The 13,186-nt window shown below is 46.9% G+C and overlaps 2 non-coding genes across 2 annotated transcripts; both read right to left on the bottom strand.

Moving 5' to 3' along the window:
- Nucleotides 1–2,729: 2,729 nt before the first annotated feature.
- Nucleotides 2,730–2,801, bottom strand: trnaq-cug (transfer RNA glutamine (anticodon CUG)). The gene has a single exon. It is a non-coding gene; the product is annotated as a tRNA-Gln (tRNA).
- Nucleotides 2,802–3,241: 440 nt separating this feature from the next.
- Nucleotides 3,242–3,313, bottom strand: trnap-agg (transfer RNA proline (anticodon AGG)). Its single transcript has one exon. It is a non-coding gene; the product is annotated as a tRNA-Pro (tRNA).
- Between the last annotated feature and the right edge of the window lie 9,873 nt (nucleotides 3,314–13,186).

Genomic DNA, 13,186 nt, shown 5'->3' with positions numbered 1-13,186 from the left:
TATTTATGAAGGCTATATCTTTAACACCAAGCATATCTGCTGACTCTGTTGATTTTCTCCTTGATTCTTTTAACTCAAAAGTTAAGAGTGTAATTGATGATATTGCTCCTGTGAAAGTCAGGAAGAAGAGTGGCAGACAAAAAGCACCTTGGAGAAACTCAACAGCAGTGCAAAATATGAAAAGACAATGGAGAAAAGCAGAGCGCATGTGGCGGAAGACAAAACTTGTAGTCCATTATAACATCTACAAAGACAGCATCCATGCTTTCAATAAGGAACTAAGCAAAGCTAGACAGACTTTTTTCTCGAATATTATAAACAGCAATATAAACAACACGCGCACTCTTTTTGCTACTGTAGAGAGACTGACAACCCCCCCAAGCCAGATTCCCAGTGAAATGCTCTCAGTGAGAAAGTGCAGTGAGTTTACTTCTTTCTTCTCTGAGAAAATCAATAATATCAGAAAGGTGATTAGCTCATCCTTGAGTTGCGCTGGGGTCAGGCAGATCAGACAACAGCACGAGAAAGTAGCCACTATGTCTGATTTCGAAGAAATTGATGGCAAAATTTTGGAAGAAACCGTACAGCAACTAAAAACATCAACCTGCGCCCTTGACGCACTTCCCACATCTTTTTTCAAAAATGTGTTACACAGCTTAGAAGCAGATCTCCTGGAAGTGGTAAATGCCTCACTTCTCTCTGGGAGTTTTCCGACCTCCCTGAAAACTGCTGTCGTCAAGCCCCTCCTGAAAAAGAGCAATCTGGATAAGACCATATTAAACAACTATAGACCGATATCAAATCTTCCTTTCATAGGCAAGATCATTGAAAAAGTTGTCTTCAATCAGCTGATCAAATTCTTACGCTCGAATGGATACTTTGACCATTTTCACTCTGGTTTCCGACCGCACCACAGTACAGAGACCGCGCTCATAAAGATAATAAATGATATTCGCTTAAATACTGATACAGGCTAATTATCAGTGCTGGTACTACTCGACCTCAGTACTGCATTTGACACTGTCGATCACAAAATACTTCTTGACAGGCTGGAAAACTGGGTCGGGCTTTCTGGGATAGTCCTAAAATGGTTCAGGTCATACTTACGAGGCAGAGGTTATTATGTGAGTATTGGAGACCATAAGTCTGAGTGGACATCCATGACATGCGGAGTCCCTCAAGGCTCAATTCTTGCGCCACTCCTATTCAACCTGTACATGCTCCCAATGAGCCAAATAATGAGAAAGAACCAAATCGCTTACCATAGCTATGCAGACGACACACAGCTCTACTTATCCCTATCGCCTAACGATTACAGCCCCATTGACTCCCTTTGCCAATGCATTGATGAAGTAAACAATTGGATGTGCCAAAACTTTCTTCAGTTAAACAAATACAAAACTGAAGTCATTGCGTTTGGAAACAAAGATGAAGTTCTCAAGGTGAAAGCATACCTTCAGTCTAGGGGTCAAACAACTAAAAATCAAGTCAGGAATCTGGGTGTGTCTCTAGAGTCAGACCTTAGTTTCAGTAGTCATGTCAAAGCAATAACTAAATCAGCATATTATCACCTGAAAAATATTGCAAGAATTAGATGCTTTGTTTCCAGTCAAGACTTAGAAAAACTTGTGCATGCTTTCATCACCAGTAGGGTGGATTATTGTAATGGACTTCTCACTGGCCTTCCCAAAAAGACCATAAGACAGTTGCAGCTCATACAGAACGCTGCTGCTAGGATTCTGAGCAGAACCAGAAAATATGAACACATCACACCAGTCCTCAGGTCTTTACACTGGCTGCCAGTTACATTTAGGATTGATTTTAAAGTATTATTACTGGTATATAAATCATTCAATGGCCTAGGACCTCAATACATTCCAGATATGCTCAGTGAATATAAACCCAACAGATCACTCAGATCATTAGGATCACATCGGCTAGAAATACCAAGGGTTCACTCTAAGCATGGCGAGTCTGCTTTTAGCTACTATGCCAGCCGCAGCTGGAACCAGCTTCCAGAAGAGATCAGATGTGCTCCTACAGTAGTCACATTCAAATCCAGACTCAAAACACATCTGTTTAACTGTGCATTTACTGAATGAGCACTGTGCCACTGTTCGTCCGACTGTTTGCACTGTATTTTATTTTATGTTTTAATTATTCTGATTTCATTTGATTATTTCTGTACTTTATCTTTTATTCCAAACTGTTTTAATTATTCTGATTTCTTTTGATTATTTTAATTTCTTCTATGTAAAGCACTTTGAATTACCATTGTGTATGAAATGTGCTATATAAATAAACTTGCCTTGCCTTGCCTTGCCTAATAATAGCGGTCGCCGATTGGTCAAAAGTAAGCCACAGGAGAGAAACGCGATTGGTCAAAAGTAAGCCACAGGAGAGAAAGGCGATTGGTCAAAAGTAAGCCACAGGAGAGAAACACGATTGGTCAAAAGTAAGCCACAGGAGAGAACGCGATTGGTCAAAAGTAACCCACAGCAGAGAAACACGATTGGCTCACGTGGGCTTACTTTGGGCTTACTTTGGCTCAATCGGTAGGAAGCAGTAGGCGCAAGCGAGAGGTAGTGGGATCGATGCCTACATTCTCCAGTGCTTTCCATCCTTTTTACGCCCCCCTTCAAGGGGCACTACCTAGATGAGCTCTTGCGGCTCAGTGCTGCCGAAAAAGTTTTTTCGAACGAGGTACTGCACACATTCCTGGCAAAAGCAGGTCCCACCGAGATTTGAACTCGGATCGCTGGATTCAGAGCCCAGAGTGCTAACCATTACACCGTGGAACCTTGGCGTGTGTCAACTTTTCCCATGAGCAGAAGAGATTTAAGTCATTGAGTCCAAAAGCACGATAGGAAGGAGCAAATGAAGCCTTTGCTCTTTAAGCCCATGTTTCCCCAATTCCGACTCTGTTTGAGAGTGCCAATTTCACTGCCACGTCAGCAGTTGCGCATCACCTCTGTTTTTTCCCACCCTTCCGCAAAGAACCTGAAAAGGTTCTACCGAGATTGGAACTTGGATCGCTGGAATCAAAGCCCAAAGTGCTAACCATTACACCATGGAACTAACACTTCCTGATAGCTGGCTGTCTGAGAGGCAGATAGTGATGAGGCTAGGTGGAATCAGGTAGACTAAAAGAGGTGGACGTGGTTCCTCTGCCGAAACCCGGGATATAAATATCCTGGTTTCCCTAATCAGGCTGAAGAAATTAAAAGCAAAGCCTAATAATGGGCTCGTCCGGGATTTGAACCCGGGACCTCTCGCACCCTAAGCGAGAATCATACCCCTAGACCAACGAGCCGAAACATACATCCTCCTTGCTGCTGCCGGGCCGGAAACATTTCAGCTTCCATGGCTTAAAGCGCAATTTTTTGATTAAATCTAAAATTAAAAGGTAGCCGGTGCAAAGTTTCCAGCACAGAGGAAATGCGGCCTCTTTTTTTGTGGTCATTGGAAATCACGCTGCAGGACCTGCACACGAATAATGAGAAGCTTACTTACAGGAGCCTGGTCTGCAACACTGGACCCAGTTGATGTTGCAGGAGCAGAGGCAGCACTTGGCTGGACAGAAGGCTGTGGAGGAGACTGCAGAGGAGGCTGAGCAGGGCGCAGAGGAGGAGACTGCAGAGGAGGCTGGGCAGGGCGCAGAGGAGGAGACTGCAGAGGAGGCTGGGCAGGGCGCAGAGGAGGAGACTGCAGAGGAGGCTGGCCAGGGCGCAGAGGAGGAGACTGCAGAGGAGGCTGGGCAGTGCGCTGCAGTCCTGTGGGTGGCTGTAGTGAGGATGGTCCTGGTGCAGAGGGACAGGGGTTGAAGGCCTTGCTGGAAAGATGGGAGTTGCTCTTTCCAGTGGACAGGAAGCTCTGCAGGCGACTGGTACACCTGGCCAGGGGTCCACAATGCTGGAGGAGCAGGATAAGGGGCAGGAGCAGGGGCATTAGCACGAGCCGGGGCAGGGGCAGGGCCTCTCGAGCCTGCAGTGGCTTGAGAAAAAAGAAAAAAACTTACCCACTTACAGGGTTTGGCTGGAGACAAAATCTTTTGTGCCAGCTGTGAAGCAAATAAATGCTTCCCCCGCGCCAACAGGGCCTTCACATTGGTCGCCAGCAGTGGCCTGTTCTTAGTGGCAGTAGGTGGAGGAGGAACAGACACAGTGGCAGTGGGCACAGCATCAGTGAGGACAGATGCAGTGGGCACAGTGGTGGTGGGCACGTGGGCTGGAGTAATGTATATAATAATGTAATGAATGACACAAAAAAATACTAAATTAACAACAACAAAAAAATGGTTTAAGGAGGATATAGCTTAATTAGCGGTCGGCTAATTATCTTGACAGTAGTGGCATGTTTTTTACTGTATATCATGGTAAAGTTGCAGGTTCACATGTACAGAAGAAAACGTGTGCTATTACACGCTAGCTAGCTTTATTGGCATGTTTAATTGTCCAAAAACAAACACTGTTTATGAATGAATAATGATCGATTATACAGTCGTGAAGAATAAACTTACCTGTTGCAAAGATTGCAAAGATGACGATAATAATAGCGGTCGCCGATTGGTCAAAAGTAAGCCACAGGAGCAGAGCCAGGAGAGAAACGCGATTGGTCAAAAGTAAGCCACAGGAGAGAAAGGCGATTGGTCAAAAGTAAGCCACAGGAGAGAAACACGATTGGTCAAAAGTAAGCCACAGGAGAGAACGCGATTGGTCAAAAGTAAGCCACAGCAGAGAAACACGATTGGCTCACGTGGGCTTACTTTGGGCTTACTTTGGCTCAATCGGTAGGAAGCAGTAGGCGCAAGCGAGAGGTAGTGGGATCGATGCCTGCATTCTCCAATGCTGTCCATCCTTTTTACGCCCCCCTTCAAGGGGCACTACCTAGATGAGCTCTTGCAGCTCAGTGCTGCCGAAAATGTTTTTTCGAACGAGGTACTGCACACATTCCTGGCAAATGCAGGTCCCACCGAGATTTGAACTCGGATCTACAATTAAAAGGTAGCCAGTGATCGCGCCTCGTCTTTGTCTTTGAGAGCGATGGACACCTCCTCTCCATCATCGAGGGGAATTAGCTCAAATGGTAGAGCGCTCGCTTAGCATGCGAGAGGTAGCGGGATCGATGCCTGCATTCTCCAGTGCTGTCCATCCTTTTTACGCCCCCCTTCAAGAGGCACTACCTAGATGAGCTCTTGCGGCTCAGTGCTGCCGAAAAAGTTTTTCGAACGAGGTACTGCACACATTCCTGGCAAAAGCAGGTCCCACCGAGATTTGAACTCGGATCGCTGGATTCAGAGCCAAGAGTGCAAACCATTACACCATGGAACCTTGGCGTTTGTCAACTTTTCCCATGAGCAGCAGAGATTTAAGTCATTGAGTCCAAAAGCACGATAGCAAGGAGCAAATGAAGCCTTTGCTTTTTAAGCCCATGTTTCCCCAATTCCGACTCTGTTTGAGATTGCCAATGTCACTGCCACGTCAGCAGTTGCGCATCACCTCTGCTTTTTCCCACCCTTCCGCAAAGAACCTAAAAAGGTTCTACCGAGATTGGAACTTGGATCGCTGGATTCAAAGCCCAAAGTGCTAACCATTACACCATGGAACCAACACTTCCTGATAGCTGGCTGCCTGAGAGGCAGATAGCGATGAGGCTAGGTGGAATCAGGTAGACTAAAAGAGGCGGACGTGGTTCCTCTGCCGAAACCCGGGATATAAATATCCTGGTTGCCCTAATCAGGCTGAAGAGATTAAAAGCAAAGCCTAATAATGGGCTCGTCCAGGATTTGAACCCGGGACCTCTCGCACCCTAAGCGAGAATCATACCCCTATACCAATGAGCCGAAACATACATCCTCCCTGCTGCTGCCGAGCCGCAAACATTCCAGCTTGCATGGCTTAAAGCGCAATTTTTTTATTAAATCTACAATTAAAAGGTAGCCAGTGCAAAGTTTCCAGCACAGAGGAAATGCGGCCTCTTTTGTTGTGGTCATTGGAAATCACGCTGCAGCACCTGCATACGAATAATGAGAAGCTTACTTACAGGAGCCTGGTCTGCAACACTGGACCCAGTTGATGTTGCAGGAGCAGAGGCAGCACTTGGCTGGACAGAAGGCTGTGGAGGAGACTGCAGAGGAGGCTGAACAGGGCGCAGAGGAGGAGACTGCAGAGGAGGCTGGGCAGGGCGCAGAGGAGGAGACTGCAGAGGAGGCTGGGCAGGGCGCAGAGGAGGAGACTGCAGAGGAGGCTGGGCAGGGCGCAGAGGAGGAGACTGCAGAGGAGGCTGGGCAGGGCGCTGCAGTCCTGTGGGTGGCTGTAGTGAGGGTGGTCCTGGTGCAGAGGGACAGGGGTTGAAGGCCTTGCTGGAAAGATGGGAGTTGCTCTTTCCAGTGGACAGGAAGCTCTGCAGGCGACTGGGACACCTGGCCAGGGGTCCACATTGCTGGAGGAGCAGGACAAGGGGCAGGAGCAGGGGCAGTAGCACGAGCCGGGGCAGGAGCAGGGCCTCTCGAGCCTGCAGTGGCTGGAGCGTACAAAAACACAACAAAATTATCTTATTGTTTTAGACTTTCACTGCATGACTTTCTCAGCTCTGCTGGACAGCTACTGCGATTACAAGGTTTACTGCAAAGCATGTATGATTAGTAGAGAGATGACATGATGATTAAAAGATGGAAGGAAGCAGTGAAAATCATCCTGTTTTTCATCCAAGCACCATTAGAAGAAATACAAGAAGAAAAAAAGATGGGATCAGCCAAGTGTGAAGCGAAGCAGACCAAACACTACAACAGCCACTTATTCCAAGGGGAGTGGGGGAAGTGTGAGATGACAAGAATGAGCTTTAGTCAGTGATTACGATAAAAAAAAATAAAAACTTTTACATACACCTTTAAATTATCTTTTTTCCTTTGAGGATGTTCACTTAAAGAGTGAATGTAGATTGACACCTGAGAAGTGCCATTCCTCTGTGTTGTGAAATAAAATAATATGTCATTTAAAAAATACTGTTTTGTTTTATTTGAAATTGTTTGTAAAATATTGTTTAAGATTTACATACCTTGAGGAAGTTGTTCCTCAGCTTGTGAGGCTACAGTTGCCATCTCCAGGTCATCTTCCTCCTCAAAAAAATCCGTAGCAGCAGAGTCTGTAAAATAACATAAAACACTAAGCACATGTCACCAACACACTTGTATGCGTTAAGTGATACTCACCACATGTAAAGAGCTGTCTCCGGGCTGCGGACTCAGACGCAGGTGGTACACGTGGTCCTGCAGCTGTTGAACACGTATTTTCGTTAGACATATATACTGCATAATATATACTGTAATGATTTTAAAGCTTGCAAATCACTTACAGGGTTTGGCTGGAGACAAAATCTTTTGTGCCAGCTGTGAAGCAGATAAATGCTTCCCCCACACCAACAGGGCCTTCACATTGGTCGCCAGCAGTGGCCTGTTCTTAGTGGCAGTAGGTGGAGGAGGAACAGACAGAGTGGCAGTGGGCACAGCAGCAGTGAGGACAGATGCAGTGGCCACAGTGGTGGTGGGCACGTGGGCTGGAGCCTGCCTCTTCAGCACGTATGCTTTGAAAAGGGCCATATTGGTGTTAGGCCCGGCCTTTGCCTTCTTCAGGTAGGTGATGATAATAGCCTGGGCCTCCTTGCTTGGGTCCTCATACACCTCCTTCATTGACCTACCCTTACAATCCCCAAACTCCACCATCAGACATCCAGAGTCTCCTGTCCTCTGGGCCTCCTGCAGCATGGCCTGTTTTATATGACACACCTCCACAGCCTCGCCTACCTCCCTGATCTTCAAGGTGTATCTGAGGAACGGGTGTTTGTTGTCAGACAGCGGGTTGTCCCTCTCCTCCTCCCCCAAAATGCTGCTGACCAGATAGCAGGCATACCCCAGTGAGTTCTCCAGCAGCCACAGGAACCTCTGACCCTGGTGTTTCCCAAACTGGATCTTGCAGTGAGCCAGAACCAGGAACTGGTCTCCAGGATTCCCTCCATTCTGCCTCACAAAGGCAGTGGCCTCAGCCAGGACCTCCTCCTTACACATGGTAAAGTTGCAGGTTCACATGTACAGAAGAAAACGTGTGCTATTACACGCTAGCTACCTTTATTGACATGTTTAATTGTCCAAAAACAAACACTGTTTATGAATGAATAATGATCGATTATACAGTCGTGAAGAATAGACTTACCTGTTGCAAAGATTGCAAAGATGACGATAATAATAGCGGTCGCCGATTGGTCAAAAGTAAGCCACAGGAGCAGAGCCAGGAGAGAAACGCGATTGGTCAAAAGTAAGCCACAGGAGAGAAAGGCGATTGGTCAAAAGTAAGCCACAGGAGAGAAACACGATTGGTCAAAAGTAAGCCACAGGAGAGAACGCGATTGGTCAAAAGTAACCCACAGCAGAGAAACACGATTGGCTCACGTGGGCTTACTTTGGGCTTACTTTGGCTCAATCGGTAGGAAGCAGTAGGCGCAAGCGAGAGGTAGTGGGATCGATGCCTGCATTCTCCAGTGCTGTCCATCCTTTTTACGCCCCCCTTCAAGGGGCACTACCTAGATGAGCTCTTGCGGCTCAGTGCTGCCGAAAATGTTTTTTCGAACGAGGTACTGCACACATTCCTGGCAAATGCAGGTCCCACCGAGATTTGAACTCGGATCTACAATTAAAAGGTAGCCAGTGATCGCGCCTCGTCTTTGTCTTTGAGAGCGATGGACACCTCCTCTCCATCATCGAGGGGAATTAGCTCAAATGGTAGAGCGCTCGCTTAGCATGCGAGAGGTAGCGGGATCGATGCCTGCATTCTCCAGTGCTGTCCATCCTTTTTACGCCCCCCTTCAAGAGGCACTACCTAGATGAGCTCTTGCGGCTCAGTGCTGCCGAAAAATTTTTTTCGAACGAGGTACTGCACACATTCCTGGCAAAAGCAGGTCCCACCGAGATTTGAACTCGGATCGCTGGATTCAGAGCCAAGAGTGCAAACCATTACACCATGGAACCTTGGCGTGTGTCAACTTTTCCCATGAGCAGCAGAGATTTAAGTCATTGAGTCCAAAAGCACGATAGCAAGGAGCAAATGAAGCCTTTGCTTTTTAAGCCCATGTTTCCCCAATTCCGACTCTGTTTGAGATTGCCAATTTCACTGCCACGTCAGCAGTTGCGCATCACCTCTGCTTTTTCCCACCCTTCCGCAAAGAACCTAAAAAGGTTCTACCGAGATTGGAACTTGGATCGCTGGATTCAAAGCCCAAAGTGCTAACCATTACACCATGGAACCAACACTTCCTGATAGCTGGCTGTCTGAGAGGCAGATAGCGATGAGGCTAGGTGGAATCAGGTAGACTAAAAGAGGCGGACATGGTTCCTCTGCCGAAACCCGGGATATAAATATCCTGGTTGCCCTAATCAGGCTGAAAAGATTAAAAGCAAAGCCTAATAATGGGCTCGTCCGGGATTTGAACCCGGGACCTCTCGCAACCTAAGCGAGAATCATACCCCTATACCAATGAGCCGAAACATACATCCTCCCTGCTGCTGCCGAGCCGCAAACATTTCAGCTTGCATGGCTTAAAGCACAATTTTTTTATTAAATCTACAATTAAAAGGTAGCCAGTGCAAAGTTTCCAGCACAGAGGAAATGCGGCCTCTTTTTTTGTGGTCATTGGAAATCACGCTGCAGCACCTGCATACGAATAATGAGAAGCTTACTTACAGGAGCCTGGTCTGCAACACTGGACCCAGTTGATGTTGCAGGAGCAGAGGCAGCACTTGGCTGGACAGAAGGCTGTGGAGGAGACTGCAGAGGAGGCTGAGCAGGGCGCAGAAGAGGAGACTGCAGAGGAGGCTGGGCAGGGCGCAGAGGAGGAGACTGCAGAGGAGGCTGGGCAGGGCGCAGAGGAGGAGACTGCAGAGGAGGCTGGGCAGGTCGCAGAGGAGGAGACTGCAGAGGAGGCTGGGCAGGGCGCTGCAGTCCTGTGGGTGGCTGTAGTGAGGATGGTCCTGGTGCAGAGGGACAGGGGTTGAAGGCCTTGCTGGAAAGATGGGAGTTGCTCTTTCCAGTGGACAGGAAGCTCTGCAGGCGACTGGGACACCTGGCCAGGGGTCCACATTGCTGGAGGAGCAGGACAAGGGGCAGGAGCAGGGGCAGTAGCACGAGCCGGGGCAGGAGCAGGGCCTCTCGAGCCTGCAGTGGCTGGAGCGTAAAAAAACACAACAAAATTATCTTATTGTTTTAGACTTTCACTGCATGACTTTCTCAGCTCTGCTGGACAGCTACTGCGATTACAAGGTTTACTGCAAAGCATGTATGATTAGTAGAGAGATGGCATGATGATTAAAAGATGGAAGGAAGCAGTGAAAATCATCCTGTTTTTCATCCAAGCACCATTAGAAGAAATACAAGAAGAAAAAAAGATGGGATCAGCCAAGTGTGAAGCGAAGCAGACCAAACACTACAACAGCCACTTATTCCAAGGGGAGTGGGGGAAGTGTGAGATGACAAGAATGAGCTTTAGTCAGTGATTACGATAAAAAATGAAATAAAACCTTTTACATACACCTTTAAATTATCTTTTTTCCTTTGAGGATGTTCACTCAAAGAGTGAATGTAGATTGACACCTGAGAAGTGCCATTCCTCTGTGTTGTGAAATAAAATAATATGTCATTTAAAAAATACTGTTTTGTTTTATTTGTAATTGTTTGTAAAATATTGTTTAAGATTTACATACCTTGAGGAAGTTGTTCCTCAGCTTGCGAGGCTACAGTTGCCATCTCCAGGTCATCTTCCTCCTCAAAAAAATCCGTAGCAGCAGAGTCTGTAAAATAACATAAAACACTAAGCACATGTCACCAACACACTTGTATGCGTTAAGTGATACTCACCACATGTAAAGAGCTGTCTCCGGGCTGCGGACTCAGACGCAGGTGGTACACGTGGTCCTGCAGCTGTTGAACACGTATTTTCGTTAGACATATATACTGCATAATATATACTGTAATGATTTTAAAGCTTGCAAATCACTTACAGGGTTTGGCTGGAGACAAAATCTTTTGTGCCAGCTGTGAAGCAGATAAATGCTTCCCCCACGCCAACAGGGCCTTTACATTGGTCACCAGCAGTGGCCTGTTCTTAGTGGCAGTAGGTGGAGGAGGAACAGACACAGTGGCAGTGGGCACAGCAGCAGTGAGGACAGATGCAGTGGGCACAGTGGTGGTGGGCACGTGGGCTGGAGCCTGCCTCTTCAGCACGTATGCTTTGAAAAGGGCCATATTGGTGTTAGGCCCGGCCTTTGCCTTCTTCAGGTAGGTGATGATAATAGCCTGGGCCTCCTTGCTTGGGTCCTCATACACCTCCTTCATTGACCTACCCTTAAAATCCCCAAACTCCACCATCAGACATCCAGAGTCTCCTGTCCTCTGGGCCTCCTGCAGCATGGCCTGTTTTATATGACACACCTCCACAGCCTCGCCTACCTCCCTGATCTTCGAGGTGTATCTGAGGAACAGGTGTTTGTTGTCAGACAGCGGGTTGTCCCTCTCCTCCTCCCCCAAAATGCTGCTGACCAGATAGCAGGCACACCCCAGTGAGTTCTCCAGCAGCCACAGGAACCTCTGACCCTGGTGTTTCCCAAACTGGATCTTGCAGTGAGCCAGAACCAGGAACTGGTCTCCAGGATTCCCTCCATTCTGCCTCACAAAGGCAGTGGCCTCAGCCAGGACCTCCTCCTTACACCTGGCCCTCCCTGCCAACACGATCTTCCTCCTATTGGCCTCCTCAGTTGGCCCCATAAGGAGTCGACCCTCAGAGGTTCTTCGTAAAACCGGGTATGCATACATAATCTGAAAGGACACAGGCATAAACAGAACGTTACATAGCTGTCATATTCCAACTGAAAGTATTTTACTACAGCATTTCTTTTTTATGTAATTAATTATTATAATATTATAATAATTAATGATTATTATTATTATGCGCATAAGCATTATTGTTTTTATACAACTGTGAATCACTTTGAATTGCCTTGTGTACAAATTGTAAATAGTGTGATGAACTTTTTAATAAGAAAATCAATAACACTTCTTGGTACAATCTTGCTGGTATCATGCCATGCTTAAATCGTTTTGTTTTGTTTAGCTTTTGTGGCAGAGATTACTAAGGTACACCAAATATAACAAAAAGGCGTTTATGACAATTCATAATAATATGATCATCAAACAGATCTAAAACTTAAAATGGTATATCAAATCGTTTTGGTATATCTTTTATAACATAGTTGAGAATCATTTGTTGAAACAAAAAAACACTTGTTTTTGTCAGGAATCAATCAGATTCATTCCCATCCACCACTCAAAGGTCACTCTCCCCGGAATATTAACCAGTCACACCTGTTCACAATCAGTCACCTCGTTACCCAGCACTATAAAACACTCACGCACACCCCAGTCATTGTCAAGCCTCCAACAGGAGAAGACCGTTACCCACGATTTCCCGAAGTTTCCAAGTCTGCCAACGAAGATCCATCACGTAACTATACTCACCCCTGAATATACTCACCTTTGTCTCCCTGTCTTGCTGTCTCCAGTATTCCAGTCTGGTTCCCTGTTTCCCGAGTCCTGCCATTTGAATCCAAGTGCTCCACGTGTCCACCGAGATCTCCCTGTTCCTCCCTGGATCTGAAACAGAAAAGTATTCGTATCACTGGACATTGTCTACCCACGTCCAACTCTCTGAAGAAGGGTCTGCTCACCTGGGATCCTCTGCACGACGTGATCGTCAACGCACCTGCACATGAACTTTGTCTCTGCACATATATCACTGTAAATAAACTCACGTTTGCTTTCACTTACCTCCGCCTCTGTGCCTGTATCCTGACAGAAGGCTTGACCAGAACAGAAAAGTGAAACAGCGCGATGGAAGCTACCCGCCATGGTGATAACCCTGTACAGTCTACAGCCGCTGTTCAAAATTCCGGTCAGTCTACGCTCAGCACTTCCGCAGACTCCACTTCTTCGATGATATGCTTCGCTAACCAAGCATCACGTCCAGCGCCATTCTCCGGACGGGCGGAGTATTGCAACGGGTTCCTGCTTCAGTGTTCGCTCGCTCTGGAACAGCAAAATCAGTTATATCCCACAGAAAGATCGAAAATCGCTTTTATCATCCAACA

The sequence above is a fragment of the Siphateles boraxobius genome, unplaced genomic scaffold (assembly GCF_051911475.1).
Source record: "Siphateles boraxobius isolate OS27281-9 unplaced genomic scaffold, OSU_SipBor_1 19, whole genome shotgun sequence".
NCBI classification, from domain to species: domain Eukaryota; kingdom Metazoa; phylum Chordata; class Actinopteri; order Cypriniformes; family Leuciscidae; genus Siphateles; species Siphateles boraxobius.
This window is presented reverse-complemented; position numbering and strand designations above follow the sequence as displayed.